General features: G+C 41.9%; 1 pseudogene; it reads left to right on the forward strand.

Moving 5' to 3' along the window:
* The window catches only part of LOC148025289 (uncharacterized), a 55,718-nt pseudogene extending 40,636 nt beyond the window's left edge, over positions 1 to 15,082 (forward strand).
* Positions 15,083 to 19,163: the final 4,081 nt, after the last annotated feature.

Consider the following 19,163-nt stretch of genomic DNA (forward strand, 5'->3'; position numbering starts at 1 on the left):
TTGGTATGTAAGGATTATGTCACAAAGTGGTGTGAAGCTAAAGCCCTAAAGCGGGACGATGGTAGCAGCGTGGCCCTGTTCATGTACGAGAATATCATCACCCGTTTTGGCAGTCCCCTAGAGCTGGTAAGTGACAGAGGCACTCATTTCATTAATAAAGTCATGGAAGAGTTGATAGAGCTATATAAGATCCGCCATCGCAAGTCCACTTCTTATTACCCCAGAGCCAACGGCCAAGTCGAAGTCACGAATCGCATCCTCTGCTCGATCTTGATAAGAACAATTGTCGCACATCGTCGTGATTGGGATGATTGACTTACAGAGGCCCTCTGGGCGTACAGAACCTCCCATAAAGCCGCAACATGACAAACACCCTTCCAACTGGTGTATGGTACAGAAGCTGTTTTCCTTGTTGAACTGGAATTGCCCTCTTTGCGAATGGCTATTAAAGAGCATTTGGGGGACGATGATTCACTACAACGCCGTCTCCTGCACTTGAAATGTTTGGATGAAACTCGCAGGATGGCTCTACAATGCATGGAAGCCACGCAAGCTCGACGCAAGGCTTACCATGATAGCTTCATCAAGCACAAGGAGTTCAAAGAAGGTGATTTGGTCTTAGCCTATGATTCACGATTTGGCAAGTTTCCTGGCAAGCTTCAATAGTGGTGGATGGGCCCAAATAAGGTACTTGCTGTCAACCCTAATGGCTCTGTCCAAGTGCAGATCGTTGATGCCTCTGATGATCCCTTCCTGATCAATGGATATCGCTTGAAGAAGTACTTCCCTCCTTAGGGATCTTGACAATCACGATCACTTGATCCTTTCCCCCATTGGCCTGGCACTGTCACTCTTATGATGCTACTTCTGATTGCCGTTCTTTAGCCACTCCTAATGAGGTGGGCGCAACCCTCTGTCCCCTCAGCCCCACCTTCTAGTCTTGATCTCTTATCCTCTATTTTCCACCAGCGGCAGTGACGAGGTTGGTTCTGACAATTGGTATTTCCATCATTCCCTTAATTTGAAAAAAAAAAGAAAAAGAAAAAAACAATATATCGGTCATGGGAGAAAATGACTTAGGTCCCTGTCATACCGACCTATTCTTTGAGAAAAGGTGGAGACACCCTTGGGAATAGGGGACAACAAGAAAAAAAAAGAAAAGAAAAAACAAAGAAAAGAAGAAAAAAAAAACTGTTATGGGAGAAAAGGAAGCAATTCCCTGTCATAGCAGGCCTCGTTCCAAGAAAATGTATTTAACACCCTTGGGCGGGAAGCTGGCTGTGGAAAAGGTGGCAACACCCAGCAGTCCAGAAAGTGAATTCATCAATTGACATCCCCAGGATCCAGTTCTGAAGCTACCTCCCTTGGTACGCTATGTCCTGGGTCTTTCTGTAGAGCGTTTGACAGTCCTCTAGCAGACGCCATGTTCCTATCTAACACAACGTTCGATTTGATGGCTACCTCCCTGGGTATGCCTCTTCAACAACTGATGACGCGATCTTCATCGACAAACAATCGAGCGATGCGAGCTTTTATCCTAACCGGATGGGGAAGTGCGTATGGGTTGCCCTCTATACCTATCAAACGAGTGTGAGACAGAGGGTGGGGCGAGAGACTAGTCTTTTCCCTTTAAATCAAATGAGAGGTACGTTGTGTGAATGGAGTGTTGCACACACGAGATGGGCCTCTTAATGCACAAAGCACGATTTGTTTTTGTGCACTGCACCATAAGTCTCCTTGGCCTTCTCGCACTGTATGCCGGCACAAGGCAGGATGCATAGTTGCACCATCAAATGCGCACAAGGCATACACCCTCCGCACAAGTGATTGTGAGGCTAACATCAATGGGTTTTAGGAACGGGCTACCCTCCTGTATCTATCAACAGAGCATGAGACAGAGGGGGGGCTGAGTGTGACTGGTGTTTCCTCAATCACTCATTGAGAGGCGAGATTTGAGGGACGTTACGACCTTTGGAGTCAGGTACGTTCTCATTTCCTTATGCACCCACGGGATGGGTCTCTGCCATCAGCACAGGACACGTCACCATGTTCTGTACACTGCACTGTAAGGCTCCCTTGCCTTCCTGCTTGCACCAATGCCAGACGTGTTGGACACACTAATGCACCATCAATTGTGCACCCTGGCATACTCCCTCTACACTATCCCCTTGTCAATTCCTAAACCGGGTGTGCGATATGGATTTTAATAATTATTCATCGAGTGATATTAGTAATGGGGCGAGTGACTATTCTCTCATCCCATCTGAGTGCTGTAAGCTGAGTGACTCTCCTTCGTCAGCGACACTAACTCCACGTGATTCATCCCTCAGCTACCTCCCTAGGTGCTGCTACATGGTCCCTGCCACGAAGGACGTGTGCTGGAGCGAACCTTGGTACCTCCTGCAGCAGCCGACAACGACACAGGACGTGCCATCGACAGTCACCCTTGATTCTCGATCACATGGGCCAAGTTTTTCTAACCCTACACTTTTTGTTGTTAGTGATATTCATGTTTTAAGTGTGGGACGTTCGTGGTTGGTCTGTTGAGTGGTCCTAGGTCCCTGTTGCTCGGTTAACCTTGTCCGTTAAGGTCTTAAGTGTGGGGACGCGTCCCTGCGCGTCTACATTGCATACCCCTCTGCATATGCCTCAACCTGCTCATGCATATACGCCATGACTTGATTTCACCCTACTGGGGTCCCTTCCCCACCCATCCATCCATTTTTCACCCACCCTCGAGGCTGTTCCCTTGCAGTTTTCCTTCATTCCTTGATTTTGATGTCCTGCCATGTGCACGTACCCTACATTCACCGAAATCCACATCCAACCTTATACCCCTGTTCATCCCTTTGAACTGTCCACTTTTCCTTTTTACCCACCCCTGTTCCAGTGCATGGTTCTCGAGTTATTAATTTTTGAAGCATTTTGCGTACCTTGGACGGTTTCCCACGTGCACGCACTTTTCTTGTTTCGGAACCGTGATCTAATGTCATAACCCTGACAACCACTTTCCCCCTGACATTTTTCCTTTTTACTTCGTGTCCTTCTGCTGCACAGTTGGTCCAAAATTAATTTTTGCGGTTTCTCGAGCCTTTTTTGTGTGTTTTTTTGACATTTTTCCATGTGAACCTGCCATGTTTGCATCGGAATTCTAATTTGATTTGACACCCGTGTCCACTGCGCCTTCCTCCACCTTTTTCCTTTTTCCTCCACCCTCTTTTGACTTCTGGATTTTTAATTATTAATTTTTAAATGTGTTTTTGAGTGTCTTTTTTGTGTTTTTTGCATGTGAATCCCTCCTACTTCCGCCGGAACTGTGTTTTAACATGACAACCATGTGCCACCCCTTCTTGCAGACATTTTTCCTTTTTACTGCATGTCATTCCGGCAAGCGGTTCGTCCAATATTAATTTTCGATTCCATTTTCGGGTCTATTTTTTGGGTTTTTCCCATGTGAATGCATCTTATCTCAGTCAGAACCATGTTTTGATGTGATAGGATTGTCGGACACGTCCTTTTGCACATTTTTTCTTCTTCCTACACTTCGTTCCGATGCACGGATCTTCCGATATTAATTTTTGTTTGCTTTTTTGGGGCCGTTTTTTGTGTTTTTTGCATGTGAACGCCTTGTCTTCCCCCGAAACCCCCGTTGCGTTTTTTCCTTGTCTTCCCCCTGCCGTCTTGCACGCTTTTTGTTTTTACGTCATTTCGTTTCAATGCCCGGATTGGGAGATATTAATTTTTCCTTGATTATACGTGTTTCGCGCGACTCGTCCCGTGCGCGAATGCGCCCGTTTTCGATTTCACTCATCTCCACATGCCCCTTCGCGTCCGCGTGCCCCATACCGACATCCTGGCGCCATTTCGATCCCGTCACTGCAAATTTTTTTACCCTGCCCCATGCACGCGCACGAGACGGGGCACGCCTTTCTTTTCTTTAATTTTTTATTTAATTTATTATTTAAAAAAACAATTTATTATCTTTCTCTCTCCCCGACATCCTCCCCTATGCCCCCCACCCCCCCTTTCTCTCTCCCCGATCCCCAACCACCTCCCTCCCCATCCCCCCTGCGTCCCCTTCTCCCTCCCTCTCCCTTTCTCCTCTTCTCCACTCTCCCTCCTCCTCCTCATCTTCTCCCTCCTCTTCTTCTCCTCCCTCCCTCCTCTCCCCCCGCCTGGGCCCTCCGCCCCCGCCGCTCCTGTGGACGCCAACTTCCCTGGCTGCCCTGCCGCCACGGCCGCCTCCCTCCTCTGCCTGGGCCCTGCCTGGGCTCCACCGTGCCCGCCACGCTGCTTGCTTGGCACGCCCTCGCCATGCCACCCAGCCCCGCCTGGCACACCCTCGCCAGGCCGCCCAGCCCCGCCTGGCGTCGCCCTGTACCTACCGCCTTTTGCAATCCCACACCCCACCCTCCCACCAGCCCCCAATTCCCACCACTCCCACCCCACCTACCCCACAACCCCCCACAGGCCCCCCTTCACCCCCCAATACCCACCCACCTCACAACCCCCCACACGCCCCCATTCCCCCCCCAGGCACACCAACCCACATTACCCCACTCTCACCCACCCCACAACCCCCCATAAGCCCCCCTTCTCACCCTCTTTCCCCTACCCCCCGCAGACGACCTCCAAACCAAAAAAAAAAAGACGAAACTCGCAGAAACCCTTCTCAGCCCTGTCTCTCGCAGGGTGTGTGTGCGCGCGGAGTCGTATGTGCGGGTTCGTGCGCGCTTAGCGGCCGTTCATGCGCGGGGACGCGCGTTCGTTTGTCCGTGTGGTGGTGTGCACCAGCCAGCTGTTCACACGTAGCTGACACGCAGTCCATTCCCGGGTTCCCGAATTTTTAATTTCCAAATCGAAAAAACCCTAAAAATACATTTAAAAATTCAAAAATCATTAAAATTCAAAAAAGATTATAAAAATTTCTTTAAAAAATTCCCAATATTTTTGCATTAAATTGAAATATTTTTTCAAACTGAAAATCTCAGAAAAAAATTCAAAAATTTCTAAAAGTAAAAATTCTTTCAAAAATACATACAAAATGGGCAAAAATTCATTAAAATGGGTAAAAATACAAATTTAATTGCAAAAAAAATTCTTGAAAATTTCATCAACTTCTTTTATTATTTTTGGAATATTTTTCAAGTTGAAAATGCTGTGCCAATTTATTCCATTATTATTTTATGGGAAAAATGCTTTAAATGCCTAAATTCATGAAAAATCCTCTTTAATTCCAAACACAAGCTGAAAAATCTAGAAAAATCCAGATACCTTGGTCACACGTGGTGGATTGATGTTGAAAATCTTCAACATTTTTATATGTGTTTCATTGTCAAAATTTTGTCACAAAGATTAACAACAACACGAAAGAAAAAAAAACATTACAACAAATAAAAACACATAAAAACCAAAATATACAATTAACAATACAATTTTTTTTTTAAAAAAAAGAAAAAAACAACAACAACATATAAGCCATCAGTCATCCAAACACATTCATTCACACTAATCTTGCTATGTCGTGTGTCCAATTATTTTCAGTCCGTGGTTTTTCTTTTTGGATTGTTGACCTACATTTTGGGGATTGAGACGTGCGCATTCATTGCATACACATACACCCACTTCCAGGTATTTTTTATTTTTTCCGCTACCCCAAAATTCATGCTTAATTTTTAACATGAATCCTAAAGACCACCATGGCATGCGCGCTCGCGCCAAACACACCTTTTTCTAATTAAAATCAACCCGCTGTTCACTTAGCACGCGCTATGTGCGCTTCAGAGGCACCTTAATATTTTTAATAACAATGAACCAGCCGTCACAAGAGCAAGCGCTGGCAAAAAAGTGCTCCACATCACCTTAATTTTTAATAAATTAATTTGCATTTAGAGACCTCAGTCTGGTATCGAAGTCCAGGATTCGCGTTAATGCAACATTTCAACCTAATAATTTGTGATTAAAATTTTAAGAAGGAACCGCCGTTTTCTTGTTAAGGTTTAACACTTAATTAAAAATTCACCCATTTCTTAATAATTCATAAAATGAGCCTTTCATTAAACTATTTCCCCTCACTACACTTATTTCCCCTTTTTAATGAACTTGCTTCGTGGGATGGGTACGTGAAGTCTTCGGAGTTGTCTCCATGGTCAAACCTGATTATATCAAAGTTGTGGTCATGATATGTGTGGGTTATTGTTATGTTTTGGTTCAGTTTCTTTGTTACGGTTAAGGGTACGGTGTGTAGTTTTTTCTTTCTTGCCTGATACGGGGATTTGGGTGTTTGCATGTTGCATAGCATGAAGCTTTCGATCGCATATGTGTAGAGGTCATGTCGAATTTTTTCTAGGCTGTGGTTTGCTTGGGGATAGTTGGTCGAGTCACGTTTTATCACCTTGGTTGATATCTTATCCTTGGTTTTCATCTGTTGCTTTGCAGGTATTCTCTTTGTTTGTCTATGTTTGTGGTGTGTGTGTGTGACCATCTGAATGGCGCCCTCTCGTACTCCTCCCCCGATCCAATATGTTCCTTTGGCTTTACATGATTATTCTTTGTTACTGGATTCGGACGTTGTCGCTAAAGCGGGCTTGTCCAAGTTCGTGAGCCTTTCTTTCCCACTGGTTCCAGATGATCCTACCATTTGTGACGAGTTTTTAACCTCTTACAGTAAGAGGTATGATCCAGTCCGTGGCACTACTGTTCTTCTGACACCGAAGAGTCCAGGCAAGGCTCTTGGTCTGCCATATCGTGGGGAGTCTGTCCCTACTGCCAGACAGTTGTTCGCCAATGATGATATTTTGAAGCTATTGCAGAAGCAAACTCAAGATGTTCTTGATCCGAAGAAGGTCATTACCACGTTAGGAGTCGGTGTCTCCATAATTTCCAATCCCCTATGGAAACAACTATGCCAATTCCTTCATGACAGGTTCGTGCCTATAAAATCCCCATCTCATTATCTTTCCAAGGAGTTGTTTACAGCTTCACGAATGATTTTGAAAGGTATAACTATTGATTGGAGTACCTACCTCCTCTCCAAGATGGATCACCACTTTATTCGAGCTACTCGAGGAAATGTGACTAATGTTACATTTGGGTCCTTCCTCTATGTCTTCTTGCTACATGCTGCCCCTGCAAAGGAAGTTCCTTTACCTCCAATTGATCCTCCAAAAGTTCCTCCTCCGCCTCATAATGAAGATGATGATGTGATAATTGAGGATGATGATTCTCCTCCTCCCCTTGTCATTCAGATAAAACGCCTCAAGAGGGTGGCTGAGTCAATGCCTATTCTTCCTCCTCCAGTTCCAGTGACAGTTCCTGGCCATTCTTGCAGCACCTTGCCTGCATTTCTTTAGACGCCAAATCTTTTTAGAGCCCATAGAGACGGGATGCTAGAACTTACTATTCCTTCTGTTCACCGCCTGGTAACAGGAGATGCTATTACGTTCCTGTGCAAGGATATCCAGAGTTCTATTGAACTTTTGATGACTGCTTGTATCCAGCAATTATATTCTTCATTTTATGATGAAGTTCAACTGTCTAAGGAGGAACTGAATAAGACCAATACTGAGTTAGCCTCTGCTTAGGAGAAATTCTCTGACCTTTGTACGCAAATGGAGCAGTAGAGTAAACTCATGGATACTCAGAAAGCTGAAATCTCTAAGTTGAAAGCTGACTTGGAAGAAGCTAGGTCTCAAGTGGTTGCTGTAACAGAGGAGAGGGATAAGTTACAGAAGGAGAGTCAAGAGATGAAGGAGGTGATAGCTGCCCAAGCAGAGTAGTTTAAATCCACCACAGCTATCTTAGACCAGAGCAATGCTCAAATCCAGCAACTCAAAGATCAGTTGGCTCAATCTTGGTCTAATACACAGAGTCCTATGCAACCAGTTTCTCTTTTATCCCCTGCAGACTTGGCAGCTCTTCAGAGATAGGCTACATTATGTCCCTTATTTCAAGCCAAGGTGGAAAGATTGCAATCTCGCATGGATTTATTATGGTCTTCTTTTGAGCAGTATTAAGAATATGTTCCACTAAATCATTCCTTTTTTGTCCATTATCAACAACAGAAGTTGGCCTTCTATATAAAACTTTCCACGATGGATTTACCTATTCCAGAGGATGGATGGAGTGGGGCCTAGTCATCTGATTTGCTGATAGAAGTAGTGAGGATGGTTTTTGAAGACTCTGTCACTCCAGATACGATGCTTCTGTCCCATATGTATTTGAGGGGTGATTTAGTGATTCCAGATGATGAAGATCTGGCTTGGTATGTCGGAGATGTGGTATTGCAAGCTTCTTTGTATGTCCGACATTTGGAGTTGAGGATTGATGAGATGTTCTAGGGATATTCTTCAAAGGTGGCTGAGTGTCTTGAGTTTTCATGGCATACTATGGTTGATGCTATCATTTTGAATCACCATCAGGTCAAAGCTTCAGTTCATGCCCAGAACATTAACCAACTAAGGGTGGATCTTTTAGCCTATCTCTCCAACCAACCCCCATTTGATACTTCTTTCTTTGAAGCCTATCATCGTAGATCAGCTTTAGGTCCGTCCTTACCATGCCTAACTCATTATCAACAAATGGCTCGTAGGTATGATGCTTATATTTCCCTTTTTCAATCTAACCCAAATGTCATTTTACCCCTTCTTTTCCAACCTCAAGGATCTCCTCAAATTCCTATATTTACCCATTGTTCTTTTATTGAAGATCAAGTTTTTCTAGCTCTTGATCCTTCTCCTTCCCCATCCCCTGACATTCTATCAACTTTTCGTGCTTATCTTTTAACGCCTTTCTTAACCGAATCTCCTCAATTTTCAGCAAATCCATCTTTAATCCATTCTTCATTTTATGATTTTTCCTATCCATCGCTTCATCCTCTTTCATTAGTCCCTCTTCCGTCTCCTAACACTTCTATTCCTAATCCTCCTCAGTTGGTTAGTGGGTATCAAGGTTTTGATCAGAAGATTCTTTGAAGAAGAGGTTGGAGTTCAAATGATTCCCTTACTGGACCTCAAATCAATTGGCCATTGATCCTAGAAGAATGGATAAGTGCTAGTCAGGCTTATTAGAATTATCTGCATTTTGCTCAGCAATATTCTCAGTTTGCAGATCCTTCTATGTGCTTAACTGCTCATTTTACTTGGTACCTGGCGTATATGCATAGGCATTCTCATAATGATTCAAAACCTATTCCAAAGTTGTGCATGAATGTCAATGTGAGCATTGATTCCTAGCAACTGGATGTCTTATACTTTCATGCCCTCTATTTGCCTAGCAGATACCTTGTCTTGTTGGAAAGGATGTGCTACCTTCAGTTCTTTCAGAATCCTCCCAAGACATTTGTAGATGAATCTTTGTCTATGGATCGTTTTTGAAATCATCAAGCCTTTAAAAGGGATCATCTCCATTGATACATTTGCAATGTATTGTGGATGATTTTTAATGATAAATCTCTCTTTTTGGAGGAGTCGTTAAGATGGTTGTGTTGTGTGTAGTGTTTGTGTTGTGGGTTAATTTATGTGATAAGATCGTGGTGGTTGCCTATTCGATTTGCTTTCGTGCGAGCTATATTTTTGGAGAATTGCGGTGATGGTGTTGCTGGTTGGATAGTTGAAGATGGTGATGCAGAAGCAGAAACCTCTTATATCCTTTACAAGTTTGTTGTGATTTCCAGTTTGATAAGAAGAGTTAATGTATAAAGGGTTTTCCTTTCATTATATTCTTTATATCAGATACAGGTTATAAGTTGGGATGGTGGTTGGATGGAATATTTTTGAAAATTTATTGAAGATTAAAGTTGAGCTCTTGAATGAACTTGTATTCCCTTTTTCCTGGTTGTGAGGATGCTTCCTTATTAAGTGTGGGGATATGTTGAGTGTTGAAATGACCTATTTTTTTGGCTAATTTTTGTTGTTTTTGGGAGCTGAAGCGTTGATTTTATGAGAGGATTGATTGGTTTGGAAGTGGTTTGAGAGTGTTTTGGATAGGTTGGAATGGTTTTATTAAGCTCATGATGTTTATTAGTAGAGATGTGAAGTTCTGTTGATGTTCTGATATGTTTTGTTTGGTCCTGATAGCTTCTGTTGAGCTTCTGTTTTGTTCTATTTTCTCTCTGTATGGAAGGATGGAGTATTGATTGATAGGGTTTGAGATTGTTTGAAAGCTTATTGAGTGATTTTTGATGGTTTGGAATGGTTTTGGTATGAGTTATGTGGTTCTAATGCTTTCTGTTAACCTTTTGTAACTCTCTATTGAGCTTCTGTGAGCCTCTGTAGACCTTCTGTATGCCTCTGTATGTGTTTTGTTGGATGAGATTGTAGCTTGGGAAAGTTTTCTAGTCTTAGAAAGAGGTGAATACAAGTGCAAAAGAGCTAAAATAAGTCAAAGAAGTAGCTGCTGAAGACTCAAGTAAAGACTGGAGTGAAGTGACAGTGGTGAGCTATGAAAAGACATTGTAGTGGCTCTGGTGCCTCTTCATATCAGACATACCTCTTGGGAGGTGCATCCACGACCTAAGAAGGATTATTGAGGGTTATTATGAGAGCATTATAGTGAGGATATGATGTACTATTGATAGAGAGAGAGAGAGAGAGAGTCAAAGATAGTCAAATCTATGAAAGCAGTGTAATTGTATATGAGAGATTGAGAGAGAAGACTATGAAGATATTGAAGATGAATAATATGTGATTGATTTCCATTCAAAGATGGTGTATTCCTTTGTGTTCTTTGTTCTATTGATGGATTTTGTGAAGATGTTGAAGATTATGGTTGATTCTATCAAATCCGTGGGAGAAATCTACTATGATGCTGCATGAAGAATTATTGTTTTCTTTATTTTGATGATCAAAAGAATGAAATAAAAGCTTGTTGATGTTACAAGATAGATTTTCTTGCAAGAGAATTCCCTTTTCCTTGGTGTTCCTCTTGGGGCTCCAAATTTTCTCTTCAATAAAGCTCCAATTTCCAAAAGCTTGATAGAGTGATCCTTGTGGCCTAAATGTGGCTGGAAATTTGAAAGGGAATCAATGTTAAGCTTCCAAAAGGGTAGAAGACTTTAGTCCTTGATATAGAAATCCACCATTGAAGCACATAAGCTTGCATATGCTGTCCATACACTTGCAATGCCAAGAAGAAGCCCTATTCTTGCAATATTGATGAAAGTCCATGAACTCTTGATATAATCCCCTGCATAGAAGCTTTAGGATGCATCAAGAATCAAAAGTCCCATGAAAACATGCTTCACAGATAAAAAATTCTAAAACTTCAAGTGGCCACCCTGTTTTGAATCTATAGCCACCGTTCTTTGAAGCTTCAAGTCCAAGAATGCATCAATGTCGATCCCTTGAGTATTGAGGAAGCTCCAAGAAGCTTGATAGAGTAAAATCCCTCTGATCTATTAAAGAAATTTCAAAGAATACTCACTACTATCATAAATCTACCATAGCTAGGGTTTGGGAGGTCAAAATTGATCAAGAGAGTGGGAAATGGCTTTGAGTATTTGCTGGAAGCCTTCAAGAATGATTATCAAAGCTTGTCATGCCATAGCCAAAGCCATATGTTGTAGATTTTTGTGAAGGAAGAGAAGATCAGTTTAGCGCAAAAAGCGCAAACTCAACCGCATGTACCACCAAACAAAATTTTCCTTAATCAAGGCAAATGGCTACTCTATGGGAAGCTTAGTGCATGAAGATTACAGCCTTAGAAGTCACTTGAGCCATTGAAAGGCCTGGGAGAAGGACAACAAAGCCAAGATCCACCATGAAAGCTTGAAGAAAGATTGAGAGAAGGAAGAGAGAGAAGCTGGTCCCAAAAAGTAATCCAGGTTAAACTCCTGTAATCCCAGTTTAGACTCCAATTAGAGTCAAGAACCTTCAAAATGGACCTCCATTTGACCACATCCTGCTATTTCTACCAAGAACCTCCATCTTCCTTAAGATCTTCTTCAAGAAACCTCCAAAATTAGTCCCGACTTGTTGCAGAGAACTCTGACTAGTCACGGTTTGAACTATACCAAACCTTCTGACCAAATCTTGGTACTCTAGTTAATTGGTTCTTGTCCCTGTGACTAAATTCTCCATGAAAATGTCTTTTCCCATGGATCAAAGTCCATGCTCTGATACCAATGTAATATACTCATTCTCACAGCAAGTCAAATAACTAGAAATTTATAAATTGCACCATGCTTGCAAAGAAATACAAGAAATACACCATGTTTGCAAGGAAGCCATAGCCAAGGTAGCTAGGCATGAAATAGTATTGCCATGGAAGGCTGAGAATCATACATGTAAGCTGCAACATGAATACTTACCTCATGTTAAGGTGGGACATGGTGTGCACCCCATATCTTGGCGGCTAAGAACATGCACCCTCTTAGTTGGTGGGAGGAAGGAACCTCAAAGCATGTATTGCTTGAAATGGCAAAAAGATCCCTCACAAGTTACATCTCCACCTTTTATACTTAACCCTAGCCTACTCTAGACTAAGGTGACTTATGATTTATTATAGAAAAAGAGCAGGATCAAGCACTGGTACACCACCAGGAGGAGGTGAAAAAGTGATAATGTGATGTAAGAAGGTACCATAGGAGACATTACTCGTTGAAAATGTTGATTCATTTTGGATAGTAGAAAGTCTACTCAATTAAATTTAGCACCCTCTAGAATCTTCACAAAAGCTGTGAACAATTCCTTGGATAGATACTTAGATGCAAGTTGCCCGATATAACCGGTCTTGGAGGAACTAACATAGCTGCTTCCATACGAGAGAAGAGATATGGGCAACAAATACCCCTGAACTATTAATAAGCTGGTTGAGAAGAAGGGGGTAGAAGTTTCCTTCTTCAAGAGTGTGACAATCTCTTCAACAGTAAGTAATTGGTTACCATTGGGCACAAATGAAGTAGAAATGGGTAAGCACAGTGCTTCGTTGATATTAGTTGTAGATAAACAGAAGGTGCAGGATCAAACTAGTTTTTATAAGAAGCCAAGAAGGAGTAACAAAGCTTCTCATCCCACAGGCAGCAATGTGAGCGCAACAAATGGTCGGCACGTCAGATGCAATCTGCCTCTAAAAGGAGGGAATAATCATGGACTGCGAGGGGAACATGTTGTACCACGAGTAGAGGGGTAGAAGAAGGTGCCATTTAGACTATATCAAAAACCCACACACACACAAAATCAGGAATAAAAGGAGAAAACCTGCAAAACCCACAAACAAAACCACCACTACGACCATCAACAGGAGAAAGACTTATGACAAGACTAACTAAACTGGACCAGACCATCCCAAGCAAACCACATCCTACGGAAAATTCGACATGACCTATGCACATATGCGACCGAAAGCTTCACGATATGCATAAAAATCAAGCAACCTAATCCTCGTAGACAAGCACACGACAAAAAACAAAAGTGTCCGACACAGACTCAAAAAATCATGACTAAACCAAAAACTCTAACCAAAAATATAAAGAACATTGATCATGTAAGAGAGGGGGATTTAAAAATGGGGAAATACTGGCTACACTGGCTGGTATATAAGGTGTTAGGGACTTGATTTTTGACCATCATATAATAATACAAGTCTCCTTTCATCTTCACCTCTCTCTCTAAGCTTTCATGGCTTCTTCCTCTCTCTTTCTGTCTTTCTCTCTCCTTTTCTAGTCTTTCTATCTCCTCTTCACTCTCTTTCTCTCTCTTCTTGTAGTATTTCTCTCTCTTTTGCATACTCTCTCCTCTTCTACTCTCTCTCCTATCCTCTTCTTGACAAGTGGTATCAGAGCCATAGGTTCTTGATCCAGTTGGCCAACATTCCATTCAGTTATCTTTTTTTAGTTACACAGATTTAAGAGCCACAGGTACACAAGTACAAACATGACATGGAGTAGTGGTGTAGTTATCAAGGATTTCTAGACCACCTAGAGCATTAATGGAGTCTTGGACCAAGTTTGGTGGTGGGAAGGCTGAAGTTAGCAACTTGTTGGTCATTTTAGGCCATTTTCTGAAGGTATTTTCCTAAAAAACAGTGGTAACAGGAGTAGAAGATGGTATAGTTACTATTACTTTTCAAGGAGAGTCTTTCTCTCTCTTTCTTTTCAAGCTCCTCTCAAGCTTCCATGGAGGAGATCAGCCCATTCTTCCTTACTATCATTAATGGTTTCCATCCTGCTCTTATTTTTTGAAGCATTGAATCTCTCCTTTCTATAGAATTTGCTTCTGCTACTCTTGGAACCTTCCATCTGCTGGGCAGTAAATGGCATCTGAATTGATAAGTCTCACGCTCAACAAGCATTGGTCCATTGCCTTGTCTTGATTTAGCAATAGCTTCAAGTTCTACATCTCTGACCTTTAGAGTGCACTGAATATACTTTGTGATGGTGATGATAGTCCTTTGACAATGCAAGTTCAGTCTTGCATCCCTCAACTTGGCATCGAGGGGTTTAACCTGTGGACCGTATGCTGATAGTGGGCATACAGTGGAACTTTCAATTCCACCTTGCACTTCACTGTAGCTCTTCTTTGCAATTCCCAACCCTATAGATGACTTGCATGATGCCTCAGAGCTACCTGTCAAGGGTCTCAAGAATCTCACTTAAAGGATCCCTCAAGACTAAGGCAGAAATAGATAGTGTATCTTGATTGGGTTCTCCAAAATCATCTTCTTGGATAACTTCAAGGAGACCTCCCTAGTAATATGGAACTCCTCGAATCATCGCATCCTACATCTAATAATTCTGCTTCAACCAGTCTTTTGAAGGTGGAGTCTCTTCTTCGAGCTCAAATGCATCAACTTCTACAAACTGGATGAGAAGGCATATGCATCAAAGGCACTGATGCTACATGACAAATTGGCATCCATAGACAAAGAGCCATTGCTCAAAAGGGTCAAAGTAGGCCAATAGTAAACCATGATCTTGTTGAACACACTAAAGTATTTTGATTGTGCTCAAAATGCAGATGAGACTTTGAACACATTTAAGTATTTTGATTATGCTCAAAATGCAGATGAGACTTTGAACGCATTTAAGTATTTTGATTGTGCTCAAAATAGACCAATAGTAAATCATGATCTTGTTGCTATATAGTTGTAAAGAACAAGGCCCATATAGAAGATCTCAGATTTGGCCCCTTTGCATTATTCAGAGTTAGGACCCAATTCATAATATACTATTGGCAAACTAGAAACACCAATCTTATCTCTTTTACCAATTGAGCTTGCCACCCCTTTAGTGTAGTCTAGGAATAATGTGCTTTTCTAATTCTATTATAGCCTACCTCTTCTTCTTGGAGGCTCAGCTAGGAGGTTTCATCTCAAAAGAGCAAGGTGAAGTCTTTTTTAAGCATGTTGATTGATTTCATGAATATTTGTGATGTGGAATAGATTCGCCTTGCTCCTAGGAAATTCAATGTGAAAGATAGAGCCTGAGTAGAAGCACACAAGTGGAAGAAAGAGCAAAGAAAGACCTATGGTGGGGAGAGAGAGAGAGAGAGAGAGAGAGAGAGAGAGAGAGAGAGAGATGTGGTACGTGGAAACTCCATTAACACAATATTAGTGAGTTTGGGAATCTCCCAATTCCCATTTTTTGAATACTAAAAAGGTGGCACCTAGATAGCATGCCCATAAGTTTCTCAAAACCATATGATGTGACCTATAATTGGAAAGTGCTTGAAAAATGGAATCTATTGAGCTATAGAGTGCTTGATTTAGAGTTATAATGTTCAAGTTATGACAGATCCAAAGATTTGACCATGTGTTCCAAACTTATGGGAAATTCTTATATTCTCCAATATGGAGTTCAATAGTCACAATGTGTGACTGGCCTTCCCTTATTCAAATGTCACTAAAAGAATAAAGAATGAAGCGATAGTGATGGGCCCCTACCATGTGCGGTGTATACGTGTGCTGGTATTGTCAATGCAATGAATATATAGGCAGTTAGGCACAAGTGTCTTTACCCTAAGCAACCTCCCACTTAAAGGCAAATGTGTCCCTAGTAAGGGGAGAATAAGAAAAAAGTGGCAAAGTAAAAATGTACATAAAGTACAATAGGCTGAGGAAATATGTCATCTCATTCAATGCCCATCAACTCTCTAAGGAAGGCAGAATGCTCCGCTGAGAGACTTTTAGTGAGCAGATCTATAGGATTTTCGTTAGTTGAGATCTTGACAAGGTTGATGGACTTGTCCTCAGTGATCTTTTTGATAAAGTGGTAACACATCTCAATGTGCTTTTGTCTTCACATGGAAGATTGGATTCTTGGCCAACTGAATAGCACTCATAGAACCCGAATGTAGTTTAGGGACCACATAAGTAATATCAAAGTCTGTTGCTAGATGGCCTAATTAGAGAGCCTCATTGCAAGTCCCAGTGACTAAAATATACTATGTCTATGTAGTGGAAAGGGCCATGCATTTTTGCACCTTGGACAACCAAGAAACAACACCTCTAGCAAAGATGAAGATATAGCTAGGGATGGACTTTCTACTATTTGCATGTCTTACATAATCAAAGTTAGTGTACCCCACGACTCCTATATCTTCGCCATTATAATTATGCATATATATGTAGTGTCCTTAAGATATCTCATGATACCCTTTACGGCATCCCAATGTCTCCTGCCAAATGTAGCCATATAGCATGCCATAATTCCCACTGCAAACGCTATGCCAGGATGAGTGGCTATCATGGCATACTTCAAACTACCCAACATTGCAAATGCATAAGGGATCTTGGCTATCTTGGCCTTTTTCTCATCAGACTATGGGCAATCAACCTGACTGACCTTTACATGAATAGGTAAAGGTCAACCAATAGGCTTAACATTTTATATATAAAGCCACTCAAGGACCTTCTGAATGTACTCCTTTTGCAACAAGTAAAAGAGCCCCTTAGAGTGATCACATGTGATGCACATCCAAAGAATATGTGAGACATGTCCCATGTTATTCATGTCAAAGATCTTCTTAAGCTAATCTTTCAAGGCATATAGCTCATCAATGAGTACTCTCAGCAATCAACATATCATCGACATAGAGTACCAAAATTGTAAGGTTTCCATCATGGGTTTTCTTTGTGTATATACACGAATCCATATCATTGTGGATATATTCCTGTGAGTGCATGAAAACCTCAAACTTGTGGTACTATTACTTGGGTTCTTGCTTAAGGTGATAAAGGCTATTTCTTAACTTGCACACTAGGTGTTCCCTACCTCTTTCCTGAAATCCCTTAGTTTGTTGCATATAAATCTCATCACGCAAGCCCCCATATAAGAAAGCCATCTTGATATCCATCTAATAAAGGTCTAGATCTAGATATGCAACCAAAGCCAATATCAAGCACAGGATTATCATCTTGACTATAGGAGAGAGGAATTCATTAAAGTCAACACCATGCTCATGCTTAAAAACCTTACCAACCAATTTGGCCTTATAGGCAAGCTTGGGGCATATAGGGATACTTTTCAACTTGTACACCCATTTACACGGCAAAGCACACTTTTCACAAGGCAAAGGAAATAAATCCTAGGTATAATTTTTTTTTTGTAGTGAGGTATGCTTTGACTGCATGGCCCTCTCTCCCAAGAGTGACTATCACCTCTGTCCATGGCCTCATCATAGGTAAGAGGCTTACCAACATCTATCACCATAACATAATCCATAGAGGGCGTGGTCAATTGATGCTTAATACTCCTTTTATCACAAATTTTCTCAAAGTTTTTGGATACATACTCACTCCCATTGTCAGATCATAGGCATTTTAGCCTATATCCAAATTGGTTCTCAACAAAAGCAAACCAATGCTGAAAGGTAGCCAATATTTTCAATTTTAACTTTATGGGATAGTCCCAGACCTTATGCAAGTAATCGTCATTGAAAGTAACAAAATACTTCTCACGACCTAACGATTTATAGGGCATAGGTCCTCAAATATCAAAATGAACAAGAGCTAGAGGCTCATCCATGTGCATAATGCCAGACCTCTTATGTGAGTTACGAGTCTTCTTGCCATAAAGATAATGATCACACAAGAATCAATATACTTATAGTCAAGGGGCAGAAGATACTGCAAACGGGTAAGAATTTTTATTTCCTTTAATGACATGTGCCCAAGTGTAAGGTGCCCACCCATCGATTGTCTAGGCACACTTTTAGCGATCTATCGAAAAACGAATCTAAGCATCACTGGCTCGGCACTCCCATGGAATATTCTAGGTTTTGTCACCTAGGGTTTCCCGAATCCACCTCACAACGGAACGTTCACGGCCGAATCCACTAGGATTGACCTAAAATTTGGGCTCCTAGTGGCCAAAGTCTCCTAACAGCATTCTAGCTTCGGATCTTGGACATCCTACTTTATGTAGAGATACCCAAGCTGAAGCAGAACCATGCCGCACTTGGTTCAAAGAGAATGGGAAATGAGAGAGATGCACTGCTCAACCTCTCTGCTTATAGGACATAGTCCCATTCCGGTCCCCTAAAACGGCATGAATCAGGGTTCTAATCTAACAATTCCTAAGGGTCGTTCGGACATTGGTAAAACCTTGTGAGAAGCCTCCCAGTTCTTTGGACCACCCTGTTGTAGGACAGACTCGTTGGGGGTCTTCCCACCCGCTTCCCTTGATAGCTTTAGTTTTCTAATTAGGTCATACCACATTTATGTGTGACACTTAAAGTCGGCTTCATTAATTAAGCCTTTTAGGGAAGAGGGTTCATTCATATAACTTATAGCACAGACACAAAAACAGAGCAAAGAAATCTATTGGCAAACAAGTTCAAATAATTTCCTTAACTTATCTTCAAGTTAATCTTTGTCTCCCACCGATACGGAAGAAATTATGTATCCCTTCTATCCAACAGAAGTATCTCTTCTGCCATGCAGAAGTAACTGGTCCAAACCACATGGCACCACAAATTCAATCCTTTATCTAGAATAGGACCTCCCAACATGCCCAGATGTTGGGGGCCACGGAGGTCTTCAACTCCATTCTAGACCTAGCAAGGGGTGTCCAGAGCTCCACCTGACCCACAAGTTGTCTAGGAGCAAAACATCATTCCCATGGTTGGGCTTTTCACCACTTGACCTTCGGCTCGTGAATCGAGCAGTGCCCTCTTTGGGTTAATCTGCGGTGCGATCGTGGATGTGATCCACCCGTGCAAATTGTC

This window comes from Lygodium microphyllum, chromosome 14, assembly GCF_053477565.2.
Source record: "Lygodium microphyllum isolate KBCC chromosome 14, Lygodium_microphyllum_v1.1.10, whole genome shotgun sequence".
In the NCBI taxonomy this organism is placed as follows: domain Eukaryota; kingdom Viridiplantae; phylum Streptophyta; class Polypodiopsida; order Schizaeales; family Lygodiaceae; genus Lygodium; species Lygodium microphyllum.